This window comes from Nelumbo lutea, chromosome 2, assembly GCF_056320005.1.
Source record: "Nelumbo lutea isolate HS-2025 chromosome 2, American lotus-T2T, whole genome shotgun sequence".
Taxonomy (NCBI): Eukaryota; Viridiplantae; Streptophyta; class Magnoliopsida; order Proteales; family Nelumbonaceae; genus Nelumbo; species Nelumbo lutea.
In genome coordinates, this window is record NC_142685.1 from 47,034,445 (window position 1) to 47,050,275 (window position 15,831).

Consider the following 15,831-nt stretch of genomic DNA (forward strand, 5'->3'; position numbering starts at 1 on the left):
TTGGAAGTATGGGCACAATTTTTGAGCTACTACTACTAGCGCGTACGCCAGCTTCTCAATGTTGGGATATCTGGTTTCCGCGTCCTGCAATACTTTACTTACAGAGTAGACTGGTTGTTGGACCTGGTCTACTCTAATTAGTACCGAGTTGACCACCTCGTCACTTGAGAAGAGTACAACTTCAGCTCATCTCCTTCCTCTGGTCAGGTTAAAACCGAGGCAGTACTTAGGTACCTTTCCAACTCGTTAAACACGAGCTGGCACTCTTCAGTCCATTCGAAAGTTTCATTCTTTTTAATTTCTTTAAAAAGGGTGGGCACTGGCCTGCCGATTTAGACATAAACCGGTTTAGGGTAGCTACCCGGCCAGTCAATTGTTATACCTTCTTGACTTTCTATGGTGGTCGCATTTCTAAGATAGGCTTGATTTTATTCGGATTAGCTTCGATGCCATGTTGGTTCACTATGTAGCCGAGGAACTTGCCCGACGTGACCCCGAAGACACCCTTATTTGGGATTAACTTCATATTGTATTTTCATAAAATTTGGAAAACAACATTTAAATCATTGATTAAAGATCTAAAAAATTGGGCCTTCACGACCATGTCATCAACATAGCATTCCACTTTATTGCCAATCAAAGGTTCAAAAATTTTGTTTACAAGTCACTGTAAAATTGCTCTAGCGTTTTTCAAACCAAAGGGCATGACTTTATAACAGTACAACCCGAGTTCAGTTACAAAAGCAGTTTTATCTTGGTCGGTTGTGTCCATCCTAATTTGATTGTAGCCAGAGTAAGCATTCATGAAACTCAGCAACTCATGCCCTGAGGTCGCGTCTACCAGGAAGTCTATTCTGGGTAGGGCGAAGCAATCCTTTGGGCAGGCTCTGTTCAGGTCAGTGTAATCGATGCACATGCGCCACTTGCCATTGGATTTCTTCAAAAGCACGGGGGTTGGCGACCCAGCTCGGGTAATGGACCTCCCTGACGAAGTCTGCGGCCAAAAGCTTCCTGACCTCCTCATCGACTACCCTCCACCGCTTCGGGGTGAGTTTGTGTTTTCTTTGTCTAACTGGCTTGACTCAAGGGTCCACATTAAGTTAATGAGTTATCACACTAGGGTTAATTCCGGGCATTTATGCCGCGGACTAGGCAAAAACATCTAAATTATTGAGTAAGAAACTTACGAGCTATGTTCGGAGCGATTCGCTTATCAGGGCACCAATCTGGAGAGTCTTGGTCAGCTCAGTCTTGGAAATCGGTACGTGAACTATCTCTTCCATCGGGGCAGCTCGCTCCTTGGTGTAGTCTGCTGGTTGCTCTAGTTCGACGTCTTCCGCCAGTTTTGCCTTTCCCTTAAGGGCAGCCACATAGCACTTACGGGATTTGAGTTGATCGCCTCATGTGACCCCTACTCCGAAATCTATCGAAAACTTCATCTCTAAATAATAAGTCGATACTATCACGCGTAAATCATGTGTGGTGGGCCGACCTATAATTCTGGTATAGGGGGGCAAAGTCGTGACCACCAAGAATGTATGCTCAAACTGTACAATGTTCGGTCACGTGCCCACCTTCACTGGTGCTGTGAACCGACCTATAGGCCTAACTTCTTCTCCGTTGAATCCTACCAGTGGGGTATTCGCCGGTTTCAAATCACTCTACTACAGTTGTAACTTGTCAAAAGCTCCTTTGATGAGGATATTGGTCGAACTGCTTGAGTCCACAAAGATCCACTTCACCTCAAAGTCGTTGATAATCAACTTTATGACAAGAGCGTCGTCATGAGGATATTGAATCCCACGAGCATCATCCAAGGTAAAATAAATGGGTTCTTTGATCCGAGGTTACTATGGTGGGTTTTTTGTCTTGTTCTCCAGTTCCAGACCAAAGTCTTCCCTGCTACTGCTGTGCACCCTGCTACAATGGATCCCCCGATGATCATATTGATCACCCCACGAGTTGGTCTTTCTTCTGGTAGCGGGCGAGGTGGCTGTTCGTTCTGCCTACTGGTTTCTAGGGTATCTTTCTTTCAATCTCCCTATCGGCTCCCCTGCCCTTTCTCCTCGCACAAAATGTAGTTCTTCAAACACCTACAACGGATGAATTCCTCATTCTCATCGCAGAGGTTTCTGTAGTTTTCTGTGTTGTGACCATGGTCCCGATGAAAGTGGCAATTAACATTCGGGTTCCTAGCCATCAAGATGTCTCCTCACTTCGCGTTAAGGGGAGTATAGTTAGTCCTCTCTACTAGTGGTGCTTTGGAATGCCAACCTGGCATGTAACTTCGGGAGGGGGAGTTTCTTCTTCGCCTTAGGGACTTACTCTTTTTCCTCTTCTACTTATTGCTACTTGTTCCTTCTTCTTCTCTCTTTCTCTTTTCACCTTGTTGGTGGTCTGTCTTCTGGTTAATTTCCTCTTTTGTACTGATGAATTGATCGGCCAGCCTGAGGAACTCAGTGATGTTCTTCAGCTTGTTTGCTACAATGTGACATTTGAATTCCTTGTGAGTAATTCCTTTTCGAGTTGTAGTGAGATGTACTACTAGATTGAGGTCTGGTATCTATAAGCAAGTCTCATTGAAGAGCTTAATGTAGCTCCGAATTGATTCTCCTTCCCTCTGCACCACATTCAGAAGGCTCTCTTGTGACTTCGAGCACTTCTTACTGATGATGAAGTAGGCCACAAACATGTCTGCTAACTATGCCCGGCTTCTGATGGAACCCGATGCAAGGTTTCTATACCCGGTCCGAACTACTCCTCTGAATGTGGTAGAGAAAGCCACACACATGCAAGCCTCGTCGGCCTCAGTGAGATGCATCTGGGACTGGAAAGCATCTACATGATCGTTGGGGTCAAAAGACCCATCATACTTGTCTAGTGGTGGTACCCTGAAATATTTCGGCATTGGGGCCACCAGGAGCTCAGGTGACAGGGGGATGCTCAACAGAGCAGGTGCCATTCTCGTGGCCACCAAGCTTACCTCTTCTCTTTCTCGGCTTTGATCTACTGGATGGTTGGGCTTCGCTGGTGGGTTGTTCCTTGTTGGGGAACGGCGTGTCTTGCGATGTCGTCGCTGCTACTTCTTTAGTGGTGCAACGTTTCTACTGCCAGCCTCAGTGTTGTCAGGTATCTTGATCTTGCTCAAAATGATGGGGTGAGGTGGTTCAGGGGTTCTTCTCGCTGCTTCTTCTTCGCCACATATCTGGTGCTGGTTGTCGCGGGTAACGAGGGGTCTCCTCTCGAGCCTGCACCTCAGGCCCCGAGCTAACAATCTACATTATCTTTCGAGTTCTCTCTTTGGGAGGCTGGGGTTGTACGTTGATCACCTACTATACCCCATGACAGGGTCTGTCCCAAGGGAGGGACCGGTACTAGTGAAGTTTTCTCACCAAAGAAGGAGACTGGCGGATGTTCTGATGAGCTCGATGCTAGTTTTGGTTCTGAGTCTGCCATTGATGTTGATTTGTTGGCTAGTTCAGTTGTAGTGATGGGAACTGTTGCTAGTACCGTTGATAGAAGTAATATTGCTGAAACTGTTTGAATTGGTGAATCTATTGCATTTGAATCTGCATCGTCCGAACATTCTGGACGAGGTCATCAAACTGGGAGTGCCCGACCCCAGGGGGAATCATAGAAGGCTTCGAGAACGTGGCGTTCACATGGGGGAAAGGGACACTCACCTATTGGGTAGTGTGCGGTACGGACAGTGATGGAACCCCCAAGACTGTTAGGGGGATGGTGAACTGGCCAATGGTCACCGAGGAACCCTGGGGAGTGACTGTTTGCTTCTCTTGCCCCTCAGTAACGTTCATGTCGCTCTTTCTAGTGTGGCTGGAAGATGCCATTGAGGTTGAGATTGAAGTGAGATTGAAATTAGGACAGGATGACCTTTTGATCATTTCCCATAAACGATGCCAACTGATGATGCGCGATCTAAAAGCTCCTAGCTAGAAGGATGCATGGATGTTGTTCGCGTAGTGAGCTGGACCAAGCTGCAAAACAGAGATCAGAGAGACCAGGGTGGATGTCCCGGTGTGGTCACTCCAATGCTTAAGTTAGTATCTTTGTTGTGGTTGTGAGCTGAAAGCTTGAATGCTAGAGAGCTTGTGTGTGAACAATCACGCGTACCTGAGCCCTAGAGGGGTTGATACCCTTATATAGTTGAGTTGTCGTGGGTTTCACGAAACAATTCTGACATCCTCGGCCTAAGTAGATGAGATTCATTTCCGCTTTAGATGGGAAGTAACGTATCAGTCAATGAAGTCTATCGTTATCGCCCGATCCGGGCGGGGAGAGTATAAGGCCTACCATTACGTGGCGTGATCCCAGGAGGTTCGTAGTCTACTGAGAAGCTTCTAGAGTCTATTACGTGTCACTGCGGTTCCTGGGCCTCGAACTGGCTTAGGTGCCGATGTGACTCTATACAAGGGTGACTCTATGCCGAGGTGGCTTTGTACCGAGGTGCCCGAACACCCAGGCTCTCAAAACTACTAACTAGGTTCTCCTTGTCGAGTTGTCATCCTATTGGTAGACCGCGTCCACGTAACCTTTACTTACTAGGTTGTGCCCAATTACCCCTCATCATATGCTATTATCCCATTAATCAAACCAACCGATATGCATATATTTTTATATATTTTATGTATGTATATATATTATATATTTAATTTTTAATATATTTTAAATTAATAAATATATATATTTATAATATATAATTTATTATTTATTATTTAAAATATAATATTTTATATACATTCTAGTTTTTTTATTATATATTTGTAAATATAAAAACAAAAAAATCAATGAACTGAATTAGCGGTTAACCAAGCTGGTGGCCCTATCAATTTTGATTTGGTTTCAATAACTGGTTTTCCAAAAACCGGCCATACTGATTCAATTTCAAAATTATGCCCAACTGAACTGTCAACACCCCTAGATTTGGGTTGTCAATTGTGGTTCTAGGTGAGGAACGAGATGTGGATTAGTTTTACCTAAATGGTAATGTGACATGTGATAAACAACCGCACAGATTAAGGGAACCAAAATGGTTAGAGGTGTAAATTAGGTTGTGCTTCCCTTCCCTAAGATACTTTGGGGGTCAGTCCAATACAACCCATGGCCTGAGCCCATGTGGGCTTGTGCTGTATTGTGGATCGGGCTGGTTTGTAGGTTGAACCATATAATAAATTTTACTGTATAAAAAATAAAATTTTTATATGAATTTTACTGTATAAAATTATTTATGTATAATAATAAAATGAAATAATATAATAAAAATCTCTCTCTCTCTCTCTCTCTCTCTCTATATATATATATATATATATATATATATATATATAATTTTTATATTATATCTTACCCATTTATAAAAAAGAAGAAATGGATGAATTGTTCGTCCAACACCCTGATTTTATATTTCCAGTCTTTCCCCCTTTCTAATTTCATATTTCCAACCATATCCCCCGAAGAGAATGGGACAAGTAAACACCCTAATTTTATATTTCCAATCCTACCTCTTCCCTAATTTCATATTTCCAATCGTATCCCCTTAAGAAAATGGGACAAGTAGATTTTCATATTTACAATCTTATCCTTTGATGAGAATGGGACAAGTATATTTTGGGCGAAAACCTTAGACTTCAACACCTTGATTTTATATTTCCAATCTTACCCCTACCTAATTTTCTATTTCCACTATTGCCCCTATACTCTAATTTTTATGACGCAACAATTCAAGTGAGGAATAAAGATAGGATATTTTTATTTATTTCTATTACCATATAAAAAATAAAATGGTAGATGGGTAACCCGATTATCTATTTCCATTATTACTCTTCTTTAGTTATTATTATTCCAATTACATATCTATTTCTATTGTTGCCCCCTTTAGTCATTGTCATTCCAATTGTATTTTATAATATTATATATAGTATTTTATATTTCCATTATTGTCCCTCTTACTCATTGTACCCTAATTTCTCTATAACCATTATATACTTCTATAATCTATAATAAAAATGATGATGGTAACAATATTTCGTCAAAAAGCCTGATTATACTTTCCCTTTTTATAGGGATGCAAATGGATTGGATCGAATTCAAATCAGGGTATATCTGAATCCGATTTGTTAAATTATAGGCCCATTCCAATCCGATCGGATCTCACAAATATTGATTTAGATTCGAATTCGATAAGGATGTTGGATATTCGAATTTGATCCAATCATATTTATTTTTTAAAATAATAAATTATTAAAAGAATAAAATATAATAATTTAAATAAAGAAAAAAATGAAAGTATTTTTCAACTATTTTCATCACATATACATGTTTTTTATAAAAAATAAATAATATAAAAATTTTATAAAAATATAAATAACATATTGGATTCTTTTGAATCGGATAGGGGTGATCCGAATCCAATTAAGTTTTTAATCGAATTCGATCCAAAAATCCGTAATGAAGATATCCAAATCTAATAAAATAGGATCAGACTTTGGATCAGATAGAATCATGATCCCTCTTTACCCTCTATGTTTTTTATTATTCTAATATTTATTTAACCTATCATTAAATGGGATGTACACTGAAACAAAGCTTTTTCCAATAAAAATGAATGCTAACCGTTAACATACTATCAACCAAAGTTGCCTCCTTTAATTTTTACCTTCATTTTGATGTTCCAATGTTTGATCTCTCATACATGTGAAATTACAAAGTGGGTTATACCCAACACAGCCCATTCACTATAGAAATTGGGCTAGCCCATACCCCTGAGTTGTGTTGGGCTTGGATTTTGAGGCTCATGCGTTAGCACGATATAGGACAAAAAAGTGGACCATGCCGGTATAGGCCCGTAGCCCATCATGGAACAGGTGTATATATATGTTATATATATATATATATTGTAATTTTTTTATTATACTATTTTATTCAAATTATATTGTATTTTTTTTTATTTCATGTATAAACAATTGTACACATCTAAATTCATAAGAATAAAATTTTAAGATTTTTTCAATTTCTTGTCTATTTTGTTAATTTATTTATCTGTTCATTATTTTTTCAAATTTTTAATAAAAATCATGCCTCTCACACCTCGACCTATGGTTGAGCTCAATTGGGCTTGTGCTACAGGCCTAATCTTTGAAGAGTTTCAGTGCAGGTAGGGCACGACCCACCTAGGACCACGTGTTAGCACGGCACGACCTGTTAAAGCATAAACATCCCGCAAAATTGTGTCATGCCGACACGATGAAACCCACTTTATATTGAAATGCAAATTAGAGACAATACAAAAAAGTGCACGAAAGATAGTAGATAACACACATACAAACAGATGAAAAAATAATAACAAAGAAACAATTATAAATTGTCAAACATCAATCGAATCACTTTTTAATGGCCTAAATCCAAGTTCTTTCCAAATTAGGGTTAAGTCGATATTTTCATTCTAAATTGTATTTTCTTTAAATTTAGTTATAATTTTAACTGTTATTTTTTCATTATTTTCACCTGTGCATCGCACGAACTTCTCCACTAGTATTATATAATAATTAGGTCGTGCCAAGCCGCTAGCTTCAGGCAGTACTGCCGGATTTACAACTCTTGCAAATTAAATTACAGTTCTTCGGTTTTGTAATTTAATTTGTTTAATATAATGCAAGTTTATATTGGGTTGAGTGACAAAAACCCGATTTGGATCGATCGTAGTTAACAACACAGAAAACTTAAAACGATTTCTATAAACTTGCATTATATTAAACAAATTAAATTACAAAACCGAAGAAGAGAGAGTAAAATAGAGATTGAGTCATGGACATGGTATCATTTTGAAGTTGAGAATTTCAGAGAGGTAAAAGGAAGAACAACAGTAACCACTAACAACTAACATCTAAGAGAAAGGGGATTCGTAATCGTTCGGACTTTATTTGTCAATCGGAAATTTTCCTTGCTCTTTCTTCACTAACCAATAACTTTGTGACAAGTGCTCATTATACATTGACAAGTAAAATGCAGTTACTCACAACTTACAACCATATTTTCTATATTTTCTTCTTCTACTTCTCACAGAAGATATCAACAGAATAACAGAAATCTCTTTTCAGCTAACTTCAAACCATTCCATCCTCATCGTCTGGTCGTTTGTATTCACTTGGTTGGCACTTGGCAGGTATTAATCATTTCAGCAACCCAGTAACGCTATTTTAATTTGGAATTTGGACAAGAATAAAAGTTGAAAAAAAGGTAAAAAAACGCGAAGACCTTATAAGAGTGGATGTCCATCATCTTCCATCTCTCTCACTCCCTCTCGTCAACAGTCATCACAATCCCTGCATGGACTTGGGGTTTCAGAAGTCAAATCCAGCAACAGACGCGGTTTATGAGAGAGTACTTATTCCTGCACATCCGTATACATACAAAAGACGTGGACTCGTGTAGTTTTCTCGAAGCCAAAAACAAAGAGTAGGTATTTCTGACTTCAGATTTGGATCTTCCCGAGAAAGAATATGATAGGTCTTAGAGAGAAATGGAGGCAATCACATCAAAGGGTCGTGGAGCCCCGACGAGGACGCCAAGCTCACAAAATTGGTAGAGGTGCACGGGCCGCGTAACTGGTCCATCATCAGCTCAGGCATACCGGGTCGATCGGGAAAGTGGTGTCGGTTACGGTGGTGTAACCAGCTGAGCCCGTTAGTCCAACACCATCCTTTCACCCCTGCCGAAGACGCTATCCACGGCAACAACAAGTGGGCAACCATCGCTCGCCTCCTTCCCGGTCGGACCGATAATGCTATCAAGAACCATTGGAACTCCACCCTTCGTCGCAGACTCGCTGCCAAGTCTTCCTCCACCTCGCCCGGTCCGGACTCTGAAGCGGATTCCGTCAGGAAGCGTCTATGTCTTCGTGTCTCCCCGGAGAACAACAGTTGGGACAAGGAAGAGCAGACAGCCGAGACGGCGAGGTCGTTGACGTTGTCTCCACCGGGAGAGAATGTGCATCCTTCTGCGGGGATTACATACGTTTCAACGGAAGGCAAAGAGGTTGATCAGTTACAGAAGGGTAGCGAAGTACGTAAACGAAGGATTGAGGAGGAGGAGGAGAGAAAGGGAGATATGAAGTGGAGATGAAAGGAATGTGTTTGATGACTGTAATGAGCCGTATGATTGCGGAGGAGGTTAGTAACTACGTAAACATCAATAGACTGTGGGCTCAGGGACAGGGAGGTCTTGGTCTTGGTGTTGGGTTCGAATCAGAAACCGAGCAGGATAAGGAATCGCTTAAGAGTTGAACAGTTGAAGAATGAACTACCTCTTTCTTTCTTTCCACATTTATTTTCGCCGTTGAAGGTTAGCGCGCAAGGATGATGGCCGAAGTCATGCACAATGAGTATTTTGGGTCTAATTTGAAACCAGTTTAGGATTTTTCTTTAGCAACACTGAAATGTCTGGTTAAAAGACAAATATATTCCCATTCCCCAGTTAAGAATTTTCCTAAAACACGAGAAATTCTGAAAATTGGGTGGGCTGTCGATTAAACTCCGAATACTAACTTAACATCTAACGTAGGTACAAAATTAATTAACCAGGATATGTATTGTACTATTGTATATATAAAAATCCGGTTGAATAATGATGAGAATGGCGGCTGAAGCCTCTCCCAAAGCCCAGCCCGGGCCTGGGAGGCTTATATTTCAGGTTTTGGAGTCGGGCCTGGGCTGGTCCATGATCACCCCTACTGGGCTACTGGGCATCTTGGCTTCAACAATTCAAATAATAGTCATTGTGAATGCTTTTAAATTACGAATTGAACCTAATTTAATTATTTAAGTTAAATATAATTAGCAAATAAATATTGAATCTCAAATGATACATAGGTGCAGTTGCCTTGTACTAGTACGGGTCATTCTCTTGTAAATATAAATAAATGAAGTATGGGGTAGTGGTTGATTTGGTATCTTTTCAACCTAATGATCCACAAATCTTCCTATTTGTAGTTTGTAATAATGTTTTCAACCTATGGTTGAATCCAATGGTTTTACCAATTGATTAGCAGCCAACTAGATTTTCGTCTTTATTTCACTCCAAGAACTTTTTTAAGAGAAAAGAATAAAAAGATCATCAATTGAAACAAAGTGTTGGTATAAACACAAGGATTAAGAGAAATGACAAAGTGGTCCTATAAATTAAGAAAATGATAGTTTTATAAAAATAGAAATGTTTAACAATCACATAAGAATCTTTTTTCGAAGTTAAATGCTAACAAAGGGGCAAAGTGTTAGAATTTGAAAGCTTAAGGTGATCTCGTTGCAAATGAAAGTTTGGGAAGCTAAGTTTCACTACCCAAAGACCCAAGTACAGGGTGATAATATGTAATTTACCTTATCTTTTTATTGATATAGAGAATATATAACACTATAAATTTGTCCAAATTTCTAATATATAATATATAATTTATCTTATTATTATTATTATTATTATTATTATTATTATTGATGAGGGTAGATTTGGCCCGCCACTCAAATCATGACACATGACATCTCGAAACAACTGGGTGACACTCTAGAACCATGTAGGTGATAATTTGCCTTAGCTAAAATGATGGAGTCCTAGTTGGTGACCTGGCAACCTGCCCCTACCGTTGACCTAGTGACCTAGCAACCTGCCTCTGGAGCTGACCTGGTGACCTGCCTCTGTTGCAGACCTGGCGACCTGCCTCTGTTGCAGACCTGGCGACTTGCCTCTGTTGTAGACCTGACGACCTGCCTCCACCACCAACCTAACGACTTGCCTCTAGCGCCAACCTGGTGACTTGCCCCCTCCACAGACCTAGTGGAAACCTAACTGGAAACCTCGTCCACAACTCGGGGCAGCTGGAAACACCTCGCCCAGGGTCGACCTGCGGTACCTCGTCAGTATCGGCCGAAGCGGCCTCGACGTGAGGATCGACCTCCCTCAAGGGCTTGCCAACCTGATTGAGGTCCATGTGGCGACCTGTGAAACGTGCTTGCCGACAAATTCCGCATGCATCCCATCACTCCTAGATCTCTCGGAAGTCAGAACTCACACCGAATGTTTTGGAGGAAACCAAGTAAGGCGCAAAGATTGGCCTATGTGCACGACTTCCCAGAGATCTCTGACGAGTCGCGTGATGCCCACGCCAAACAATGCCTATATAAAGGCCTTACCTCCAACATCAAAAGGGAGTGGAAGAAAGACTAAGGGAGAACAATAGATTAAGAGAGAGAGAGGTTTTGATTTAGTTATAGACCGAAGCTGAGAGAGTGGGAGATAATGAGGGAGCGGGAGATCGATAGATGACTATGAGAGTTAGAGAGAAGGGAGGTTGATCAAGAGACAGAGGGAGTGGGAGAGAAATTGAAAACCTATTTTCAATATAGGCTTTTTGGTGTGTCCAATGTGGATTTAAGAGTCCCATGTTAGTAATAGCCACATAAGCCTTCAATGACATGGGGTTTTTATAATTTGAAATGTAGAGCCAGTTGTTAAAGTTTTGTTGGTTTCTGGACCAACTTGCAACCTATTTTAAAATATACAACTGACTTTGACTATAATTTTCCCTTTAAATTATATATTTCATTTACAATGTATGAAATATTTTGTACTTATCTCACTTAATTTTTGTATGTCTAGGATATCATTTGCCCAAACCACTAACCCACAACCCAAAAAGAAAAATAGTTTGATTTCTATGTTGACATTAAATTTTGTATTATATTTCTATCATTGATAAAATTATTTTTATGTATAATACTTATTTCTTTTCAATATAATGAATGCATAATATTAGAGATGTACCTAATATTTTATTTTTTATAAATATATAACTTTGGATATGTACCCAAAATTTTCTCTATATTTTTTTTTTGTGATTCTTTGCATTTTCTATTTTTACAAATTTTATTATTTGAGTATGGCACCATTTCATTTCTAGATAGATTCTAAATTTGGTATTCCATTTTCATCATTAATAAAAATACTTCTTACATTTCATACTTATTTCTTTTTTTATTATTTAAGTTCTATGTTTTTCATTTTATCCATTTTTTAATTTTATTATTTAATCATGGCAACAACATTCTATTTCCAACATCAATAAAAATATTTCTTATTTATCATAATTATTATTGTTTAATATGTATGCTAAAAATGTTTCCAATTTTTTAATTTCTATTTTTTTCATTTTATTTATTTTTTATTTCATTATTTAATCGTGACAACATGGAATGACCCATTTGACCCAAAATGGTTTAATTTCTTACCACCACATAGATGAAACACTATTTTTTCTAGGTAGATTTTAAAAGTATAGGTTTTTATGTTATTGAAATTATTAATTTATTAAATATGGATTTAATTAATAGAACTTAATGATGAGAAGAAACAAAAATGGCTCAAATATATGATTCAATGAACATGATTGCAAGTTAATAACTTAAATGTTGGATTTAATTAGAGGGAATTGGATGCATTGAATATCTTAAAATTATCCATTTTCAACTCATTTATATCAATAACAAATTATCCTATTTGCCCTCATTTTTGTCAATAAATTTAAATATAAAGGGGTAAATTTTGTCCTCAAAAAATTCTAAAAAATATTCTTGAGGCCATTTGTGTTTTTTAAAGTAGTATAGATATAAAGGCTCATTTGGTTCACAGGAATAGATGTCTATTATTTGGTTGGGTAGAATTAGAATCTCATTCTCATTTATGCTGGAATGGTATTCTCCCATTTGAGTGAATGGTCTTTCCCTCCCCCTCCCCTAGAATGAGAATCTATTATAGCCAATTCTAATACCGATTCTAATTCCAATCTGAACCAAACAAGTAAGGGGAATAGACCATTCCAGTTCCAAATCTAAAGGGTTCTGCTTCTAATTCCGATTCCAAATATAAACCAAACGGACCCTAAATTTATTTCTCATTTCTTAACATAGGCCATAGCATCAAATTTGTAGCATTTTGCTGATTTTTCATTCATCAGTCATGCTCATTTTCATCCAAAAGAAACTCCGTTATCTATATTTATTGTCTGTTTACCCTCGACCCAGAATGCATCTAATTACTGAAAGAATCTCAATAAGTGAGATATTTGTAATTAGGGAAATTGTCCAAAATTCATCATGACTTTTCAGCATTTCTCTTAAATTCACCGTAACTTTTCAAAATGTCTAAAACTCACCATATTACTAACTTGACGATAAACAGACTAACAATTGTTAATATATTACTATTTTACCCTTCATAGAAAAATATAAAATATATAGTGTATCATTTTGTTTTTTCAAAACAAACAAAAAACAAATATCACATAATTTTTTTGATTTCAAACAAGCAAAATCATAAGTAATGGCCAATAATATTAAGCAATGAAAGCATTAAGCATTCTAAAAAAAAAATTGATTCTGTAAACATGGCAGCCACGATATTCCCTTCCCTGATCACAACTTTGATGGTAAACCCCGTAATATCTGTCGTGATCTTACTTGATATTCCCTTCCCTGATCACAACTTTGATGGCAAATCCCGTAATATCTGCCATGATCTTCCTCCCTTCTAGCATCAGAGACCAGCGAGGCTTACCCCAGAAAGCGAGGAGCGCCAACACAGTAATCCATGTCAGCACGGTTGCAGGGATGGCAACTTCCAGCGCTGCCACCATAGAAAGCAGACCGAACACAGCACTAAAGAGCATCTAGGCATAAAGAGTTGGCCACCCAGTAGCTCTAGCTCCATTAGAAGAGTGGAAGAGATGTTGGAATTGTACCAAGACATAATGGAATGAAGGAGGGTCCATGATGAAGACAGAAGAAGAGTGTATACCAACACCAACAGGCACGCCCATGTTCTTCTCTTGCTCATCAATCTGAGTTTGAGGAGCTACTTTGCCCTTGTCTGCTGCCCATGTTCTGTTGTCTCTTCAAGACTTCACTTCAACTAAGCCAGGCCACTCAGAAGTCATAACAGAACAGTGAATAATTTTTTATTCACGACCCGAAAATTTGAAGAAGAAAGCAATCTAATCTCCTTCAAAATCTAAATCTAAATCACCTCCAATATATTACAATTCCTAAAGAAACAACAAATATATATAAATAAAAGAAGAAATAAGAAAAATCCTTCCTTTCTATTCTGCTCTGCTGATTTGCGAAGCGAAGCAAAGAGAATCCAAAAGAAACGAAACCCTTTTTTGGGTTGAGTGAAGAGAAAGAGAGACAGTTGAGGGCTGGAAGTTCTGAGCGGCAGAGGAGTGAAAATCGGCAAAATGAGAGAGAAACCCTAAATGAGCTTCTTTTTTCTCTAATTCTCCGGTCAGGGGCAATTTGGTCATGCAGATTATACTTATGCTGATGTGTGCAACTTCTGTTAGTGAATATTAACGGTCTGAAAATAAAAATTCACTGACATGATGAATTTTAGACATTTTGAAAAATTATGGTGAATTTAAAAAAAATATTAAAAAGTCATGATGAATTTTGGACAATTTCCCTTATAATTATATTAAAAAGTCATGATGAGTTTTGGATTTCCTATTCACTCTCTATTCACCTGAATTGGAGCCACACATCTCTATATGAATTAAGAGATGTATTGCTCCAATTCACAGCAGGTAGAAAGTGGATAGGAAAAGTTTGTAGGAAATCTGGGCTCTAATTATGGATTAGCTTTATTTATGGACTGTTTTTAGCATTTAATTGGAGTTGTTTTTAAAATCATAATTGTTATATTTTAAACCTAAAAAAACAAATGCAACGTTATTTACAATAAAACGTTATTTACACAAATTTTGGCATTAAAAGCGCAATTTTTTTTTTTTTATAAGTAAAAGCACAAATCTTAAAAAGTATGCAAATGCAACGTTATTTACAATAAAACAAAATAATAGAGCGCGTTGTCCGTGTAGGGTAGTTAATTTGGGCCGATAAACAGTTATTCAAAGGAGACTGAAGCGGACATTTTCTTCGTGACACTCTCTCAGTGGATTGTAATACCGACCAGGTTATTGAATGAATTTAGGCCATCATCTCTCTGATGATACATGATAGGCCTGATTGATTGCCTTAGAGAGAGAGAGAGAAACCGAAGCGGACCGAACCACCTTGAAAAGCAAAGAGCCATTTTACTTCGTCCCTCCCAACCTCCCAAACAGGCACTACACCATTGATGAATTCAGCCACTTTCGCTGGTATCAAATGGCCCTTAACACCATATTGGTGCGTAGCAATGCGAAAGAGAACCATTTTTACCTCCGATATATATTAAATTCACACTAATAGAAGTAAATTGAAGTTTTCTTCTTAGTGTTCCGACCTGCTTGTAACAAACAATGTGAGGCATATAATGATAACAACTTTATGCCACCTATCCTCGAAACATGAAAATATGCACTTCACACGCTTTTTAAAAGTTTTTCCTTTTTCAGAACAGGTAGCACGAAATTATAATGTGCTTAGAGATGTTTATTATTAGCCAATAGTGAAGGAACATTAAACAAAATATACTCTCCATCTTATCCCAAGTAGGGTTAGGACCCTCAGATGGGTTGGGCCCGGGCCGGGTTTAAGACATGATAAGGGTTATAGTTCGGGCCTAGGTTTTGTTAGGCTTTAGGTCTTTCTTGAAAAGATTAAAACATGAAACGCATTTAGTTTTTATGCTTGACTTGTTAGTGACAGGTATTAGATTGGTAAGTTTTGAAAGTTTGGATACTAAACTGTTGTATTTTAAAATTCGGAGATCAAAGTGGCACTAAGCCCAAAGTACAAAATACTTATTGAGATTTTTTCCTAATATATATTATAT

The 15,831-nt window shown here is 38.3% G+C and overlaps 1 pseudogene; it reads left to right on the top strand.

Moving 5' to 3' along the window:
• The first annotated feature begins 8,340 nt into the window (after positions 1–8,340).
• Positions 8,341–9,452, top strand: LOC148870405 (transcription factor MYB119-like; annotated as a pseudogene).
• The last annotated feature ends 6,379 nt before the right edge of the window (positions 9,453–15,831 follow it).